The 20155-nt window shown below is 39.8% G+C and overlaps 1 protein-coding gene across 1 annotated transcript in view; it reads left to right on the top strand.

The window, feature by feature from the left end:
* Positions 1-20155, top strand: part of SNX20 (sorting nexin 20) — a 258470-nt gene that overhangs the window by 199697 nt on the left and 38618 nt on the right. The window contains exon 15 of the mRNA XM_051805899.1: positions 4621-4683. The gene's annotated coding sequence lies outside the window, so the exon portion shown is untranslated. The remainder of the gene's footprint in view (positions 1-4620; positions 4684-20155) is intronic.

Genomic DNA, 20155 nt, shown 5'->3' with positions numbered 1-20155 from the left:
AACTGGATTTAGGATTATAACAGACATGTAAGCAATTAGGGTATTTGCTAGTTCAAAATACTCACATGAATGAACCCACATTATCTTCTGAAAAGCATAATAATATGTAATTGCAGTAACAATTCCTCTTCCATTATGTCCTAGACATCAACAGTGTGTACATTCTATAATATCCTGCACAATTGATGGCAGGCAAATGCCTCAGTAAGAGAAATGCTCCCAGATGTGGTAATGTCCCAACAGTGTGGCTGCTACCTAATATTAAAGAATTACAGTAGAAATGTTTCAATAAGAAAGTAGAAGCATTTCAGTTTTTATGTGGCATAGATTGCCACAGACACTGCCAAGCAGCTTTATAGAGTTCTAAATCTTCATTCAATGCCCCTTTACATCATTTGAATGAAGATTTAAACCTCAATAAAACTTTCTGAGTGCTTGTGGCCATCTTTGCTGTATAGTAATCAAAGTGGGGTACAAGCAGACGAATGCACTGTAGTACACCTAATGATCAACACTATATCTAGTGACATTTCCCTTTGTAAAATGAGTTGTCTTAAAGGCTGTTTTCATGGATGGTGCAGCAGTACACATAGAAACAGGCATTTATATCCAGTTTTTATGCAATTCTTTAAAAGATTGCACTGGGGGTTGTGGGGTTGTTTGATTGCTTTTTTTCCCCCCTATATAATATTTGTTTTCTCTATAACTATCTTGAATTAATTTCATATATAGAATATATTTGTGAAAAAAGTAATAAAAATATATGAAAGCTAATATTTAAAGGGTAACTTTCCACAGTATTATGGCTTGTTTACTTATCAACCTCCAACTGTAATTAAGATATTGCAGTGCAATCACTTGTGGCATTGAATTAGAAGCTTATATGAAAATCAACTTCTAGTTAAGATATTAGCTGGGAAATTCAACACATGCTAGTGCATAAATGCACACACAAGGTATGACTGAGTGGAATTTGAAAGAAACTACTGTGAGAATATGCCACTGATAGAATATATGTTTTGTTTCAAAAATAAAGACACTCATTCTGAAACAGTTTGAAAAAGAAATAGCCAGTCAGTGAAGTGTGGAGGATTTGGTGTCTGGATCCTCCTGCAGAGGAAGGTGTGGGAGGATTGTGTGGATCTCAGCTTCCACAAACTTCCACAAATGCAAAGGAAAATGCAACTTTCCTCCTGAAGTTTAGGCTCAAACTTATTGTTTCAAGTTGAATTAAACTGTGGTTTTCAGCATATAAAATGTTGGCACAGAAGATGTACTCACTCCACTGTTGATATTCCAGGACGCTGCAGGAGATGCCGCCTTTCAAAGAGCATTCCCATCTATGGAGCCTGAGTGTTGTCTGTCTGTCAGTCCTGCACAGCCCCTGGCTGTCAGTCCTGCTTCTCCTGCAGGCAGGGCAGAGGGCTAATACCTAGGGCTTGTCCCAGGAATGAACCAGAAGCCTGAGGCTGAGAGTGGAGCAAATGGTGTTCTCAGTATGGTGTTGGGAGGGAATTGGCTCTGCTGGTCAGAGCACGGTGCTAATACCACCAAGGTTTCGTGGGTTCAATACCTGTATGGGCCATTCACTTAAGAGTTGGACTCAATGATCCTTGTAGGTCCCTTCCTACTCAGAATATTCTGTGAAATCTGTGAATTGCAGTATACCTTTGTTTGTGTTGGCTCCCATTTAAACCTAGCAAGAGAATGTCCTGCATCACCCACTGCAGTGGTATGTTTTTGAGGAAAATCCTGTTATGTAATGACAAGGATGGTGGCAGCAGTTTCACACAGCTAAAGAAAAGAGAACCAAAAAAGCATGAAATATGTTGTTTGTGCTGAAATATCTTTGTACATTCTGTGTTGAACATTTTTAGTATGTTGCAATAGATCTCAAAACCAAAGTAATCCCCAAAAATAAATTAAGACAAGCTCAAGTCCCCAGACTTCTTTTAGATACAGGATCTGAACAATAAGAACAAATGAGGGCCTTATTCTCCAAAACACCAAGAGCCTTATCAAAAGCTGCAGAGTTATCTCAACTTTCACCAGTGGAAAAGCAGGCCTGAGGGTTTGGTCTAGAGATTTGCAGCAGAAGGATCAGAGTAAAACTCAGAAAAAAAGAAAAAAGGTATATTTCCCTTTTGAGTTCAAAATGAGAACTGAGTTTAACATAATTTTTGAATGATTGATCCCAAGCAGTAGGTTAGGAGGGGGATGTTTTTAAGCAATATTGTCCCTTCCTTTCCCTTGTATTTCTTTGTAAATAACATATTACCTATATTAAGGTAAACTGAATGTATTAGCCAATTACCTAAGGGGATTGTGAAACTGGGGTCTGCGTTATAAAGCAAGCCAAGTTATGACAGCTGTGACCCCAGAGGAATCAAGGCTGAATAAAGACTGTCTCCATTGCAGACAAATGATGATAAAGTGATCCTTTTAGCCAGCAGTCAATGGAACCTGACAAGGCCAAACCTCCAACTAATGAACAGCCCAACCTTTGCTACCAGGGAGATGTACTGAAAGTTTAATCTCAATAAGCATCAAAATACATTTGGCCAAACATTTTTAACAAAAGAGTGGCACATATCATTAAATGGCCCTGAAGTTAGATGAGTGAGGAGGAAAATAGGAGGGTGGGGGTGTATGTTCTTACTGTATCACAGGTGCACAAAATTGCCTTGATAGAACAATATCTTATTTTTCTGCTAAAATTGAATTTCAGATGGTACCTACGTCACACAGACCTAATAATACAGAAAGCAATTGTCTCAATGATTCCTATTAAATCTGTGCATTTCCAGATCCTTATAGAGTAATGTCAGTTACAGAACAATGTCAGGCTGACGGACGCAGCACAGCGTTAAAGAAAAAAAATCATGCACACAATAGGCCAGCTGCACATTAATAAATATGTAATGTTTGATTAAAAATATGGATCGTATTTTTCCCCCCAATTGCTGACTACCCCTAAGGCAGAAGATGTGATCTGGCTCCCACTGATGGGTTTATTTCTTGCTTGCTTTGAAAATACAAACTAAAATGTTTTCCTGTCCCAGCTGTTTCCCATTGTTCATGTTTATCAGCTCAAAGGGTGAACGGAGGAATAAAAAATACGCTCGCATTTCAAATGTGCCAGTCAGTCAATCTATTGTTAAAAGAAGAAAGCCTAATTGTCTGTGCTGGCAAACTTCTTTTTGGTGAATGTCCAGTTTTTAAGAAAAGCTATTCAGCTGTGCCATTTGTTTAATACATGCATAAAAAAGCACATAAAATCACAAGTTTTCTGCGGGATGGGATGGGGGGTGGGGAAAATCACATCTCTAAGTTATAGCCTTGAAACACTCAAGTGATGGCCTAAGTAGTAGTCCATGGACTACTTTTTTGCCTCTTCATTGGTCTGAATAAGTGCCTAGAAGGAATTTTCATGGAATAAGTTTTATGTCCTAAAACTGAAATTGGCCTCCTTCTCCAGATCTTACAATTAACTTTGCCTCTTTGAGAAGCAGCACTCCTTTCAGATTACTTCATCAGTGCAGTGGTGAAAGCCTTTTCCAGTTATATTCACAAGAGCTTTATATTTTTATTGAAGATACTACTACTCTTCATTTCTTCAGACCCTCATCTTAATAAAATATGGGAATCAGGATGGGGAGAGAGCAGGAACTTCTTTGCTGCATAGGAGAATCTTCTGTTTGTCGCCAGCTCTTGTGATAATTAGTCAGCTCTATCCCATCTTTGACTTGCTCTCCAACTCATGCTGGCAGTGCTACTCTTCCAGCTTTCAAACCAAGCCCAATTAATCAGAACTGACACTCATTTTATGCCATGCAAATGAGCAAAAATTTAACTCACAGACTACTATTTTGACCAGGACTGCATTAGTCCATCTTTCTGTGGCTACCACAGTTTTTCTTTGAAAGCTTTTTGAAGAAAGGGTCATCTTTAGTTCCTCAGTTGTACAGCACCAAGACTAAAACATTCTTACAGTCTGAAAAATAAAAGATAATCATTAATATAACAAATGACTGTGATACTTTGCTTGGAACTTTCCTGTGTTGCTAGGTTTTTCTTCTTTTTGATGGGGGAAGAAACAAGTAAGTGGCATTATCATCCAGCTATCACCCCCTTGTGACACTAAGATGAGATGTCACTCACAGCAAATTGAACAGATCTTTCTTACCTGAGGAGTTCAATAACTCCTCGTGATATCTAAATTACCATTCCTTGGTGTCTGGGTTAACACCTTACAGGAATGAATAAGGCAATAAGGTAATTGTCCCAAGTGCTCTGCAGATCAAAGTAGCTGAGCTCATATTTCCCTGGAAGTTTGAGAACCAAATACATCCTAAAATTGGTAACTGGGTGTCTAGGAGTGATATCCTCACTCAATAAGCTGAGGACTTGGGATTTTTCTAAATCTGCCTTTATTAAAATTTACTGGCACATATAAGGATACTTCATACTGGAAAGCACAATGAACTTGGAATACAGTACCAAGCCAGCCTTACTTGTCTAGAAACTTAGACTTGGTCCTGCATTTGGATGTTTGTGAATCTATAAATTGCCATGAAAATGTCCGTGATCTAAAGCTGCACCTCCCTGTTCATCTTTCAGTATCTCTGCCCTCTGTGTGTGCACACAGCTGACTTGGAATGAACATATTCCTTGGTGTCCCTGGTAAGTAATGCCATACAGCTTCATGGACCAGGAGTGCTCTGTGGAACCCAGTTACAGAATCATATAATTGAACTACTGCTTTCATAACTATTAAACCTACACATCATGCTAAAAATCCATTGATGTGCATTTTTGTGCACAGGTTATTTTTTTGTTTTCTGTTTGCTAAGCTGTAGCATATATATGCCAAGTAGATAGCCATCAAGTAATGCAAAAAACCAAACTATCATTTGCAAATGCACCATATTAATTGAAGAAACTGGAATAGTTATGGAGAAAAATATTAAAAAAAAACCCCAAACTTTAACAGTAGTAGGTGGCTTTTATTTTTTTTTCTTCTGTATGTTTTACAGTCTGAGCAGTACATGAAGTTGTCTTCTTCTCTGAAGTCGTCTTATTCTCTAGAAAGTATCTCCACAGTGTCTCCAGTGATGCTCAGCATATATGATAAGCTCTGCCCTCTTTTCAGCAGGTGGCATCAGGCAGATTTGGTTGTATATTAGTGAGCTCAACTCAAACAGCCCTGCTACACCCCTTAATGACCAGCCATTTCAGACACTTCATTGACTATTGATTAATTGATTTTGCAGAATAAAAAAAACATACAGAAGCATTCCAGAGAAGGTAAAACCAAAAAGGAGAAATACTAAATAATTAAAAATTAATATGCAGCAGCTGGAAGGGAAGCAATCGTGGAGAAACGACATGTGGCTGAATTTTAGCAAATTATGTGGAGGATTTTGTCATTGTCTCAGGGACTTCTTAAGCAAAATACCAGCTACAAATACAGCTCCAGAAGGACTGTGCACCCTGTGACAGCAGGCATCAGGGGATGTACCCCCTCAGGGGAAGGTTTGGGAGCCAGAGAAGCAAAGGGATGTGCTGGGGAGGGGTGTGAGAGGAGCCTGCAAATGCTCTTGGGGGAGCACAGGCTCTCTGCAGCTCTCCAGGAGCTCCAGTGTTGGGGCTGCTGTAAACAGATTCAGTCTCTCTCTCTCTGTAAAAATTATGGAGAACAGTGTTCTCTTCTACAAAGCATTCATACTGCCACAGCTGGACAACATGCAACAGTGAAGTCTGTAGATGTACAGGGCAATTTCCGTGAACCCACTATTAATATTCTGTAGCATCACCATTAAATTGTACCAGACTTCTCCACTAAGGATGAAGAAAAATTTTGGTTTAAATTCAGTAATTGATTATCTGCTTAGAAGGCTTCAGTTTGCAGATTATGAGCTGTTCATCACATCAAATCTACCGCATGTGGGCAGATTTTGCAATTTTTTTTTTCTTTTCCCACAAAAGAAACTGAATTAAAAAACCCACAGCCTAGAGTGCTATGACTTCAAATTGGCACTTAGGCCCTGATCCAGTCTTTGCTTACTAGGATTTCTCTGCAATGATATGGTGATGTAACATCAGGAAATTTCTTAGGATCTGATAAAGTGCCAAGCAATTGTTCTCCTGAAAACACTAGCTCTTAATTATATGGATTTATACTAACTGAAACTCTGGATGTTGCTGGCTGGTGATGTTCCAGCAACAGAGATCCAGGGTAGATCTCCACTGTAATCATTTGCCCCACTCAGTGCAGACATAAACCAAGGACAGATCAAAGTGTAACAGAGCTGTCTGTGTGTGTTTGGGCCTGGTTCAGAGCAGGAGCAAATTGTGACTCATGGATTAGTCAATACCATATATGTTCATATTCCTTCACAAAACCAGCAGAGATGTCTTATTTAGTAGTAGGAAATGGCAGCAAGTGCTGGAAATCACCACCTCTCAAGCACCATCCTGGCATATGAACTCCAGGTGTGCCTGCATCGTGGTTTGCTTAAGAATTCACTGACCTTCCAAAGAAGAGAGGAATTTGGTAATAGGGACTATTTATTAAGTAATTGTTAGTTATTTTTAAGACTTGACTATTCCAAAACTGATCCACAGGTGAAAGTCCAACTCCTACTAGAAGCACTCCAAAGTGAATCCCTTCCTGAAAGAATTTACACCTTATTTCAGCCAGACACCAACTCTTTTCCAGTAGGGGGAAAGAAATTCTTTTTCAGCAGATCCTTCACTGTTTTAAAAGAATATTTATTCACAATAGTTTTTCCTTTAATTTTTGCCTTTTTTTTTTTTTTTTGTAAAAAAGGTAATTTTCTCAGTATGGAGCTTTTTCTGTATTCTTTGTCCTTTGGGAGACAAAACAAGTGGCAAGACTTGGCAGAATTAGTGATATTCTTGAGCTTGTAATTGTCTAATGTCTTAGTCTTCTAGATGGGAAGTCAATACATTATGATGTCCCCCAAGCCAAATTAATATAATGTTAAATGTGGTGGTTTGAAGTGGTTTGAAATGCCTGTTTGAAATCCTTTAAATCCTGCATCTAGTGATTCAGAAGCTAGTAGCAGAGGGCAGTTGGGCACTCTGCCTCCTTAGATAAATCTGTCTCTTCCCGGCTGTTTTCTGTTTTCACTCTGTCAGACCTTGTGGCAAAAATTTCTACTGTGACTGATTTTCCTTCAGTGGCTCAGAGCTTTTCCAAGAATTCTGAAGGAGACAATAAAACACCATGTAATGATGAACAGACCACATTTAATATATCTTTTAAAAATTTCTTTCATGAGATCAACTTCTTTCAAAAGTAGTGCTCAGTACAGAATGGGGTATTGGGCCAGGCAGTTCAGGCATTACTTTATTACCATAACAATGCTCTGCATTAATGTACACTCCATGACAGTGTCCATGTTACCCACTGTACAACCATTTTACACAATGGAGTTTACACCCTTGAGCAAAACTTTGAACTGGACTGAAATGTACTGTAAATAAAATACTGTTGCATCTTTTTAAAATTTAAAATACGAAGTGCAGCATAGCAGGGGACTTTCAAAAGTAATTAGCACTATTGCAGCCCTCTTTGAAATCAAGAAATCTGTTTTCCTACGGGTCTGTGTCATTCCCAGTTTAGAAGAAAAATTCATAGACTTTTGTAAAGTGCAGAAAATGAAGCCCATGTTGTGCTTTATATAATTTTCTTACTGCCATCAGAAAGAACAGGTTTCTTACAGGCTTGTGGACCATCTGTTATATGCCAAATGCACTAAGGGCTAAAAAATCCCTGTCTTTTCTTGGCCTCTGTGGTGCTTTCCCTGTAGCTACCAGGCACTATTTTGTTTTAGGTAATATACTATAATATCTTGCAGTAATCAGAACAATTAATTTCCTCAGAAATCATGGCCACCCACCCAAAGAAAAGACTTTTGACACACCATAATGGGTGTTATATATAGTTGGTGTCAAGAGTTGCTGATAATGAGCCACACTTTTGAGGAGTCATAATCAATCATTCTTCATTTAGAAAGTCAGATCCATCAGCCTGACATCAAAATGTCATAACCCATTGATCTCACATTGCAATCAAGGATTCTTGACTCTTATTAATGGCATTCGGTTACGCCAGTTACATCAGCAATCATTTTATCATTTATGATAATTTTATCATTTTAGTGGTATAATTCAAAACACTCAAGTTAGTGGCTAAATCCATTCATCCTGTTCTTAATCCCTATTAATAGTTACTATTAATTCTAACACAGTTGTTTTAAAACTTCAAACAATTTTAAATCCAATATGATCTGTGTATGAAAATAAATAAGAAAAAACACCTGTGAGTCAGAAAGATCTGAGCGGATTGGATTCCCTTCTGGGGGTCATTCTACCTCTGCTCTCATGGTTGATGATGTCAACACAATCTTTTAAAGAAGTTACTTCCTGTTATCTCACTGCTGCCCATCTGTTATTCCTGTATCTCCCGATGACATGTCACCAGTGGTAGTGACAATTTCTTATCCACTGCTGTCAGAAAAAGAATAGCTTAGGAGCTTGGAAACAAATTTCAAACTAAAAGTTGCTTTGAAGTTTGATCTGCTATTCAGTGAAGCACAGTGTAGAAGAAACAGTAAACATGTCAAGATAAAGGGAGGAAAAAAGGGAGTGAGAGCAGTGGAGCAGGATGGAGATGAGCTGTATTTGCATACATTTCCAATGTGCCTTTCAGGCACAGATACTTAAGAGATGCACAGCCCTGTTGCCCTGTGGGATTTTAATCTGTGGTTTAGGATTAGGGAACATACATTGTCTCACTGAAGTAGCTGTTGAACACAGTATCTAATTTTTTTATTAGTGGGACATTTTCTGTGATACAGGATTTTATGGCAGTACTCTTCCAATACCTAGGGCAGTCAGGACTCCTCTCTTAGTGTTAAAAGGATATGTTCCCATTTTAAATTTTACAAGTTTAAAATTTACAAATCTTAAATTACAATATGACTCTGAGAAAAAAATGATAACAGCAGAACACTGTATAGCAACCTCTGATTTTTTTTCAAACACATTATTTTTAATAAAAACAAACAACCCTATGGGAAGTTTCATGCTTGATAAGCAGTACTTCGTAGTAGCAGGGTATCCAAATGGAAATTTTTACCTGGTCTAATAATTGCAAATTAACTGGGATCAGGTTTGCCAAGTCCTAGGAGTCTGCTATTGCCAGCCAGCTCCCTGCAAGACTCTCCCTCACAGCAACAAGTTTGTGGAATCAAGCCCTTTGTTTGGATCAGTGCTCATCCCTTCAGGCAGAGCTAATTGGCTAATTCAATCACACTGGCTATTTAATTATTAAGGAAGCCCAAAATTCCACACGAGATGAAAGGATGAAGAGGCCAGGAATGACCCTTGATAATAATAAAAGATAATTACAACCAAGAATTGCATTATTCAGACTTTGTTATTGACATGATAAGCACTGCCATATGCCATGCAAGCTGTGATGGGCACCCTACTGATTATAGATATAGCAGAGCTCCCAGGTGTAACTGTGTTTCAATGCAAATGTGACTTCAGGTGAAGAACTGAACACTTTGCATGAAGCCAGAAAAAAGAAAACTTCCCAGCAGTGATGACAGGAAAGCAACCTGGCCATTTTGTTGCCTCTGTTCAGGTAGAGCAGTAGTACTTGTGAGACCACATGTTCACTTTTCTGTTTAGAAAAAACAGGGATGTGAATTACCAGATCCAGACTGAGGGCATCAAGGTGCTGCATGGGAAAAAAACATGCAAAATTATTATGTTTATTAGGAAAACTATTAGGTGCTTTATGAAAAAAAAAAATGACAGGATTTTTCTTGCAGGATCTCCTGGGAAAGGGATGGGGAACTACACTGATTTTAAAAGCAGATTCCCAAAATGTAAAACAGAAGTTTCTGCAAGAATGAAAAATTTCCACAGAAATGTTGATTCCATTTTATTTACACCGTGCAAAGAAGTGTCTGCTGATCCCAGTGAAACAATGTGTAGGGGGTGCCCAATGGACACAGGGCATGAAGAAAGACTAGATTACCTGCAGCACCACTTCCCTTCCAAACCATTTGTGCTAGTTCTGAAAGACAGTCAAGTTCTTGGGAACTAGAATTAGAAAATGGAGAGACAGATTTAATTTCTGGCTCCTCCTTTCACTCCTTGTGGTCCTGGGGCATGCAGCATGTCTCAGTGGGTCCAGGTCTTTCTCCTGTGATTTGTTTTATCTCTTCAGACTACATTCTTAAAGTAGGGACCATGTCTTCATCTGAGTGTACACAAGAATTCCCAAATCTCATTAGGGTTTGTAGTCAAAATTAAAAGTTTTATAAAATCTTGCCCAATTCCTAAAGAGCTCCCAAGTTTATTGCTCATTAAAAGTCTGAATCTGAGAAGCAAAGGTATTTGATTTGTAATGAATGTAACCCTTCAGTAAGATCACAGCTGTAGTGTTACAGAATCAGTCATGTAAAGAATAGTCCCTGGAAGAAAACCTGCCTTCTCTTTTTTCTCTTTAACCTCAATAGAGCAGTTCTTTTGTTAATTACAGTTACTGCACACTGTGATATTGAAGTGCTCTGTTCTCAAACATATTCTTATTTATTTTAGTCCTTTTTTTCCCAGGTAATGAAATGTCAGAACCCTACTTTTTCTGGTTTTGTAGTATGTTGATCAAAGTGACCTTTGCTTTGCGGCAGACACAAATCAATATAGCGCTCTGCGGTATTTGACAGATAAAGGTGCAACATATAATAAATGGCAATCACTGACGAGGAGAGCAAGAAAATACCTGCCAACTTCAGTTCATACCGGCAATTTTCAGACAATGCCACATGTTATGTTCAAAGTAAAATTCATTCGTCCATCTAATAACAGAGATGGGGGATATTAAAGGACTCAGTTTTGTTAAAGAAATGTTTCAACTCACAGTAATAATTCAGAGTCCAGTCCAGGTCTACAGTGGTTGGTTGCAAGTAAAGTTATTACATTTTGAAGACAGGTTAGAAGAGCAATTTTCCTTGCCATAAAGGAAGGGACACATACACACACACACACACACACACACACACACACACACACAGAGGTTTTACCCAAGAAATGAAATAGTAATTATACACACCCATACAAACACAGTCTCTTATTCTTTGTCTCACACACAAAAATTGTCTTAATTTCCTAAAGCTGCTCTCCAGTGCACTCTTTTGCAGCTGAGGGTTTGATTTTCTCATATATTTCCAAAGCTGCTGATAAGTTATGTACAAATGGAACCAATTCCTATTTAAATGCTTAATTGCAAGTAGTATCTGCAAAGTAAGTATCTACCGGAAATTTGAAGTCAAGTGGCAGCTTCAACCCACTGTAAATGAAATTTGTGTGTGTTAGGGTAAATTTCTCTTTCAGTATGGCTTGTCTTATTCTCAGTAACACAAATAGCTTATTGTAAGTCTGGCCCAAACAGAAAGCAATGCTGGATTTTACCCACTGGGATGAGTTGTGCTCGACTGCATCAGCTCTTGCACAGCAAACACACAGGCAGAGCAGCCCCCAGAGGGAAGCTGAACAGTGTGAACTAAAGCATTTCCCATCAGGAGAGAGCAAATGTGGGACTGAGACTTGCCTGTAGCCTCTGTAAGAGGAGCAGCAGAGACCAAGGCATCCTGTCCATGGGTTGGTGTTCTAAGTGCTTCATATGAAGGGTCTCATCCTGACAGATGACTTCTAGTTATATTTCTTATTTCCTATGACATAAGTGTCTGTCCATGGAACTGCTGGCAGGACCTTTTTAGTGAAGATGCTGTGCTTTGTTTGGGAACCTAGAAAGCATCTGTATTTTCTTCTTCTCATAGGAAACTACTTTGACTTAAAGACTCTTGTTGTTCACAATGTATGTAAGCTTATGACTTGCATTTGAGTACTTATTTTCACAACTGCTTTTTATGAAGCTGTTTGGACACTTAAGGCAAAAAAAGGCCAGTTCACAACATACTTGTGGCTGTTCAGAATTATTTGATGTGATTCAATGAAGACATATCTAACTTATGAAAGCAAAATGTTGATCATGTACAGGCAAGTGCAGTGTGTACCTACTAGTACATGGTACCTTGCATGTTCAAAATCTAAGACTGATCAACTATATTAACTTTTCATTAATATTATCGGGATATGACCATTTATTAGTACTGTTCAGGGCTAATGGTCAAATTCAGTGTTGAAGCTTATGGCTGAGCCTGAAATACAAAACCAGCTGATGCTCCAAAAGCAGGACAGTCTGCAGTAAGAGAATGCTTCACCCACTGCAGACACAGCATCACTTCAGTGTGCTGACCAGAACACAGCATTTTGTATTGACCTGCAACATGGAAAGGCTAGTTCTAGGGAATGAGTAAAGCACCTCAAAAAATGGTAGAAATCTTTTTGATCTGTTCCAGATTCTTTTTAATTTAGTGAACTTTTCATCACTTATCATGCTCTTTTTCAATAGAAATATTGTATTACATTACTTATACTTGTCTTTTCTTCTGTGATAATACGATATAAAAGAGAATTTATCTCTCTCTCTCTCTCTCTCATGAATTCTATGTCATTTTTATACTATTTCCTCACCCTTACTTTAGGAAAATTGAGTTTATCTTTGTTGTTTTTCTTTGACAAAATATTGAACAGGGAGCAGATGTTTTTTGTCATTTGTCTGCAATAATGCCAGACATTTTCCTAAGCTGATGAATGCATGATTAACCTTAAACTGATCCTACTTCTGTGTATCATTTTTCCTGTATCCTGTTGTATTAAACTGTACCCATCACTACCTGTGAAACATTATGTAACCTAGTTCATGTCAACCCATTCTGAATTTCTCAAGCTTGTGCAAAACAATTATTTCTATCATCACTGTACATTTTGCCACACAATATATTTAGTGAAATCAGTCTCTTAGTAGAGGTCTGCAAAGAACTATTAATAGCTGCTCCTGTCTCTAGCTTGGGAAACATTATATAGTGAGGCAAAACTTTTTCCTCATAGAACACCCTTGATATTTCAAATGACAATTCCATACTAAGTTATCACAGTCTGGCATGTTGTCAGGTAATTCACAATTATGGAAACACCACATTCATTCCCACTAAAGTTTCACGCAGTTGTTCTGCTACTATAAAGTGTGGGTTTAGGAGAGGAGAGAGTCTCTAAACATCATAACCTTACTGAGGGGATTGTTACCCCAACTGGCAAATGCTCAACTGTGAGCAACAGATTTATTACCTGACATAATTAATGGCCTAGATAGTGACATTTCCCATATTATAGACAATCATGAATTATGAGCCCAGCTGCTAGCCTTCTCATTCACTGAAATCGGTTGATAAATATGTTTATTCGAGGTCAGCTTGGCCTCATCCATTAGAAATATTGTTTTTCTAAACATTACATTGATTTAATTTAACTCTAATCAATTTAAAATGGTTCTGACAATTAACAAAAGCTTCAAATATGACCTTAAAGTAATAGGATTCATTAGCTATGTTTAGGATTAAACTTATCCTAATAGGGCTATTTTTCTTCTGAGGGCATGTAGTAGGCCGACTGGTGGTCAGTCAAAATGAAATCAATTATTATAAATTATACAGTTTGGCTTGATTATGTCGTGCCTGCTAATTTGTATAAATAAGGACCTCAAACAATAGAAGCCATTTATTAATAACTATCTGTACCCCAACCTGTATCACACTTTATGTTACAGCTGCAGAATCATCTGTTACCCATGAAGTATTATATTCTCTACTGCTAGGCATATATGCTAATTAAACCCATAATTAATTGTAACAGTTATAGTTAAAGTCAAAACGCTGACAGCCTTTTTGGCCTATTATTCATGGTAATCAACGGATTCAAAAGGCAACGTAATCAACAATTCCTGCACTAGCCAGGGGATCATAATACAATGGCAGCACCAGTGACAGCTGGCACCCACAGGTCTTTGGGTACAATAGGAAATATAAACCTCTAGAACTGAAATGCTTCAGTATGAACAGTGCCTATTGTTTTTCTGAGGCAAAATACAAGCCTAAGTCATACTTAAGAACTGAATCCCTAATGCAGTGGGTAACAGAAGCACACAAGAGCCATCCATGCTCCGGAGAGCCCGCCCGGCTTTCCTGGGGTGCGGCAGCAGTCGAGGCTCAGCATCATCCTTCAGTGTCTTCTGGTTGTAACCCCTCACCAGCCCCTTCCCCACCCACGTGGGGATGGCTCGGACTAGGGATGAGTATTCTGGAGAGTGTTCTTGAATATCAAGAACAGATTTGATTTGCTCTGTTCTCATTGAACATGTGTCTGTTGGATGGTGGGCAGTGCCCAAAAGGTGTGTGCCGTACCTCGGTGAGATATCTACAGAAAGAGAGAACATTAGCCCCTGCAGGGGACCTCACATCTCTGACATACATCTGTCTGTATATCAGCCTTTGAATCTGTGGGAAATGCATTTTATTTATTCCCAGACACAGTGGTGGATTCCCTACCCACAGTAGCCCTGAGAGGACAAGGTGAAAGGGACAATCTATAGTCAGCAGAGAGCCACAAATACTCTTTTAAGACTGCTCTGAAGCAAATGGCCTGTGTGGGCACAAATTAGGGTGTCTCCAGAGTGTCCTGAGCTGCCAACAGTGGAAGAGGCAATAAAGGCCAAATAAGTGGCCACTTTTAGCAACCACACTTTGCAGCCCAGATAAGGTGCAATGCCATCTGAACCTGTTGCATCCACAAGGTACACGTCTCTGCGTGGGTCTCTCCTTGCTTTCCTCCTCAATTTAAAGACAATCTAGTTATCCATCATTGCATGGGACCTCAGATCACAATCCTTCTGAGGCATGTTCATGGCCCATAACACCACTAAGCCAGCAAGTTTATACGTACACAGCTTCAGATGTGCTGCTGCTCAAACAAGGTTAGCCATAGTCTCATTACTAAGATTTACACTGTCAGTTACAGAGATGCCCATCCAATCCTATAACACGAAAATTTATGGGCATCACAGAGAATTTTTTATTGTTAGAGCTCATATACAATGTGTGCCCTTAGTGACACATTTTTAAATAAAATATATTATACTAGTGATTTCTAATGCTTAAAATAAAATAAAATAATAATCAACTTTTAGCTACAGTTTCCGCCTGGTTATTGAGCTGAACTTAATGACTGGCTGAAAAGTATTTGTCAACACAACAGCTGGAGAGCAACACTTTCTTGTGGCTTTATGTCACAGCATATGCCAGCCACTCAGAACATGTGATAATTCAACTGGAGCTGGTACTACAATAGCAGATGGGTTGAAGCATTGTTATTCTCACTCTAGCTCCCAGCCCTTGAGGGATCACTAAATAAAATCAAAGCAGATGGACCATTACAAGCTCATTTGTGTTCACTACAAGCACCTCAACCTCCAGTTGTGATATACTGCACCTTTGTATAAAATGACATGTATGGTAACATGGCCTAATGAAAATAGCATCAGACTTGGCAAGTGAGGAATGAGGTTGGGAAATATGCACAGATCTATTTATCACTGAGTTCTTACCTTGCAGAAAGGGTTCATTTCCCTCCCCCCAATGTTTATCATTGTATTTCTCTCCATGTTTATAATTTAATTTCCTCACACTCGTCATAAGAACTAAGAGGTGGCTGTTGGTTCTGACTGTAGGAGCTTAGCAGGATTCCTGGCCTCTGCAAAGACAGGATGAATGCTACTAATCAAAGGAATGCAAAACTCATCCCTACACACTGTTGATAAATATGTTACTCCAGGTGGCCCACATGTGTCAAGGCTTTGGCCACCCACGGACACCAATATCTGCAGGGATCAGGACTCCCTCTTCCACAGCTCTGCATTTTTGAGCTTATGGGGGACTTGGTACAGAAAATTAACTGCTCCACTAAATTCCAAAATTTTTGTCTGTGAGGTCAGTCAGCATCTCTGACCAATTATGGGTGTCCCAGGGCATGGGAGGCAATTGCTTCTAAAGGAGGAAGGATATTAAAACTGTCAGTTTCTGGAGGGGGATCCTTTGGGGTCTGCTGGCAAAGTTACAGTTTGCACTGAAAAATTGTTCATGCCTTCCTCAGCAGCCCAACATAAAGCTGAAGGCACATCTAATGCCCACTTTAAAAACATCTTCTGAACACCTTGTACAGCAAAGCGCCAGTAATGTCACCTGAAGGCTTTTGTCCTACAGTTCCCACCCTTGCTATCGTGCTCCAGGGAGCTATGGCAAGATGAAGTATGGCAGGCAAGCTCTTGCTTCAACTGTGCATTCATTGCTAAATGGCATATACTGTGAACTTATTAAAGGCTTTGAGAGTTCTGCTTTCTCCAGTATAAACAGAAAGAGTGAGAGTAGATAGTGTTGGAGGAGAGTTAGATGCTTTTTTTTTGCCTGCGTGAAAGACCCTTATATTTACCTTTAGTAAAAGCTTCACAGGTCACCCGACTGCCACAGGTCCCCTCATGCTGCTTGCTGGGGGGTGTAAAGAGGCAGGTAGGTGCAGCAGTGTAAAGCCAAAGAAATCATTTCATTAGGGTTAATAAATACAGTTGAACTTCTGGGACTGCAGTATGCAAGTTGAAAAACTTGTCCAGCTTCTTCTGTGAAACAGCCTCCTGCCAAGTGTCTGAACTGTATAAAAATGATAAATGGATCAGCTAATATTTCTCACCTTACCCAGAAACTGCAGGGCAGCTGGACAGTCTCAAGGGCAGTGCTTCCAGGGAGCACACTGTGTGGAGCTCCTGGACATGTCTGGGCTTGTTTGCTCTTCCTGAGCACTTTCTGTTTAGTGTTGAGTGCAGCAACTCATCCTCAGCTGTGAATTGGTGAAACTCCGCCAGAAGCATGTGCAGGTCAGGTCAGACATCAGCACTGCCTCTTATCTGCTGGCCAGCTTTCCTATCAGCCAAACTAATTTGCTAAGATAATTCTGTTTCCTGCCATCTATTACAATAAATCAACCACAGTAGCTTCATTGAGTTCTCTGCCAACTGCTGCCCTTGAAATTGTCAAACAGAATGGGGGGTGGGAGGGAAATCTGTACTCTTCTAAATATAAGAAAGTTTCAGATAAAAACTTGATATTCTGGGCAATGCTGTGTCTCCTCAGCCCCACGTTAATGGTGTGCCAGAGTCAGCTCAGACTTGGGCAAAACCAAATGTATCAATCATTCCTTTAAAAACAAACTTTTTGAATAATGTGATCTCAGGAGGTAAAGATTATATGTGGGTACACACACACGGAGAGGTGTGTGTTATAAAAGGTGTTACAATGAAATGATAACTCTCTGACAATTAACTTTGAATAAGACAAAAATATTGAGGATAGATGGAAATTGAGGAAATATGAAGCATTCTCAAGCATACCTACTACAGGAGGAAGAATTTAGGAGCAAAAAGGTATTAAGATCATTCTGCTTTTTCCTTATAGCAGTATCAACTACTGAGAGCACCAGTAATATTACAATTCACAGTCATTTTTAAAATTAGAAGATACACTAGTTTATACCCTTCTTCTATAATTCTGCTCAGATTAGATATTTAATAATGCTGATTTCTTTTTAAAGGAGCTTCTATCCTCCATGAAATTTCAGAATTTTTGAATTATCCTGCAGATCAGCACTGGTTTTGTAATAGCTCTACTGGTTAAAACTCAGCTGTGCTGTACCAGTTAGGTTACTGAAGGGAGCCAACTCCTCAGCAACATGGTTGGGTTCATTCAGTCAGTCATTTGGCAGAAAGATGTTTAAAAATAATTGCATATCCCTCCCTGTCTTTAAATATTCAGAGGAAAAGTCACAGAAGAACCGATAATGTAACAATAATAATGAGGCTGAAGAACAGTATTATAGTGTGAACTCATATATCCCTTGGTTTCATTTACATGTTTAGCAGCTGCTTGTTTCTCGATCATAGAAAGATCATTACCTGACTTGTAAGAAGAGAGGGGAAGTCTGTTCACCTTTGGGCAACTAGCTCTGCATTTATTAATAGTTGTTGCCCATCTCATTATACATTTAATTGCTGCATTATAATTTATTTATTCACTGATTTATTGTAATAGATGAGTAGAAACAAAATTACCTTTGCAAATTACTTTGATAGGTGGGAAATTTGCATGGTTAAAAAAAACCAAACATGCAGTGTGGAATGTGAGATGCTACCTACATCTTCACACATGAGTGCTAGCATAGACAAACTGGTCTCATAAGAAAATGAAGGTAAATCCAGCCACTGTTTAAAAAGAAATTGCTATGTAACATATATATAATAATCCTTATATTCCCAGATGTCTCTTTGCTTCGTGGAACAGGGAATCAGCTGAAAAATGATGTGGATGGAAAGAGGAGATTCCTAAAAAATTAGAAACCTAAAGGCAGGTAGTTTGCAGGGACGTGGTGAAGCCAGGGCTGCCTTGCTGTCAATGCAGGTACAGGCTGTCACTGTGTGGGTGGGCAGGGGGGTCAGTCCCACAGACCCCACCCCACCCCAGTCTCAGCAACCAAATGGGGCCACAGAGAGCCAGGCATATCCAGAGATAGAAAACACACGTGGAATTATTTCAGTTTTCAGTTAAATACATATAGGGAATAGTTGGAAAAACTCCAATTTTTCCCTTCAATTAATTAATTAATAAAATTGATTAGTGACTAACAATAACCACGGTCAAATTTCTGTATACACAGGTCAATCAGCTGCAAAACCTGACTATTAGGGCCACAAAATGCAGTATGTTTTTTGTTGGTCGTGGGCCTCTGCCAGAGGGAGCGGATTGCTGAGGCAGAGCCCTGGGAGAAGCCGGAGGGCTGAGGGAGATGCAGCCACAGCGCTGGGTTCAGCACCCATGCCCGGACCTCTCTCTCCTCATGAAGCACCTGAAGGGTGTGACTCACGCTGGGCTCTTTTCTGTGACGTTTGGTTTTGCGTGAAAGTTTTTGGTGTGAAAACTTGCTACTGCCAATCACGCTGTTAACAGTTCTCATCAGCTTCCACTGAGCGCTGCAATTGCCCCAAGATTTCCTCGGCATTTTGCGTCTCCCAGTAGTCATTCAAACAGAGGTGCCCTTTGGATCCAGTTTTCCATGATGAGAGTTTTGCCCTGTGCCACCGGGACCATTGCCACGGGCAGTGCAGTGGGATGGGACCAGCCTGCCTGGCTTTGGTGCGCTGTCCCTGGGGCGATTCCAGCGCTGCTCACGCCCAGCCCAGTCGCGCTGCCGTGCGCTTGGGGCGGGCGCGGAACGTTCACACCTGTGAAAGCCTCACATGCCCCCAGGTGCCTGAGGCCCGAGGCAGTTTTAAGAGCAGCGCTGCAAAGCCGGGGTGACAAAGCTGGAGGGTCGATGCCGAGCCCGCGGGAGCCGCAGCCGGTGCGGGCACTGCCCTCGTGCGGCCGAACGGGGGAACCGGGATGCGACCGCCGGGATCGGGGACCCGTCACTGGCAGGCTCAGCTTTAGCTTCTACGAAGGCAAAGAACAATCTTATTGCAAGCGAAAAACCTCAGTTTAAAAACCAACCCGACCCTTTACTCTGCGCCAAGTGGGTGTTTTTCCTAAAAATATCTTTTGCGACTATTTTTACACGTGTTTAAGTATTTTCAGTGAGATAAAGATTTTAAAAATACTTACATGGACAGAATTCCTTTTACAGACCCCGGTAGGATTTTTTCCATTCTAATTATTATACTCAGGAAAATAACAAAAAAAAAAAGTTACACCTAGAAATACTGGATTTTTTCTATACAGAAAATGTATGTAAACTGGGAGCTGTGGAAGCACTGATGAAGCTACAGCATACAGTCCCAGGAGGATCAGGCTGCTCACCAGGGTTAGCAAAGTGGTGTACTAAGCATTTAAAAATTAAGCAGTTTTTCCCCCAGGAAGACTACAGGTAACTATAGCTGGTTTTCAGTGGTTTTCCCTTACAGCATCAGGTACTAACTGGTAAGATGGAAGTCGTACTGTTAGACCTGATTTGATACAGTACAATTCCCAAGTTTCCTAGAAATGCTGAAGAGGGACTAACAGAAAGGTATAAACATAAATCCTTCTCGAAGGATGCAAAACAAGTTAGTTCATCA

This window comes from Manacus candei, unplaced genomic scaffold (assembly GCF_025592945.1).
Source record: "Manacus candei isolate 608988 ecotype Guabito, Panama unplaced genomic scaffold, ASM2559294v1 h1tg000065l, whole genome shotgun sequence".
In the NCBI taxonomy this organism is placed as follows: domain Eukaryota; kingdom Metazoa; phylum Chordata; class Aves; order Passeriformes; family Pipridae; genus Manacus; species Manacus candei.
The sequence above is the reverse complement of the archived record's forward strand: the minus strand, read 5'-3'. Positions and strand labels throughout refer to the sequence as shown.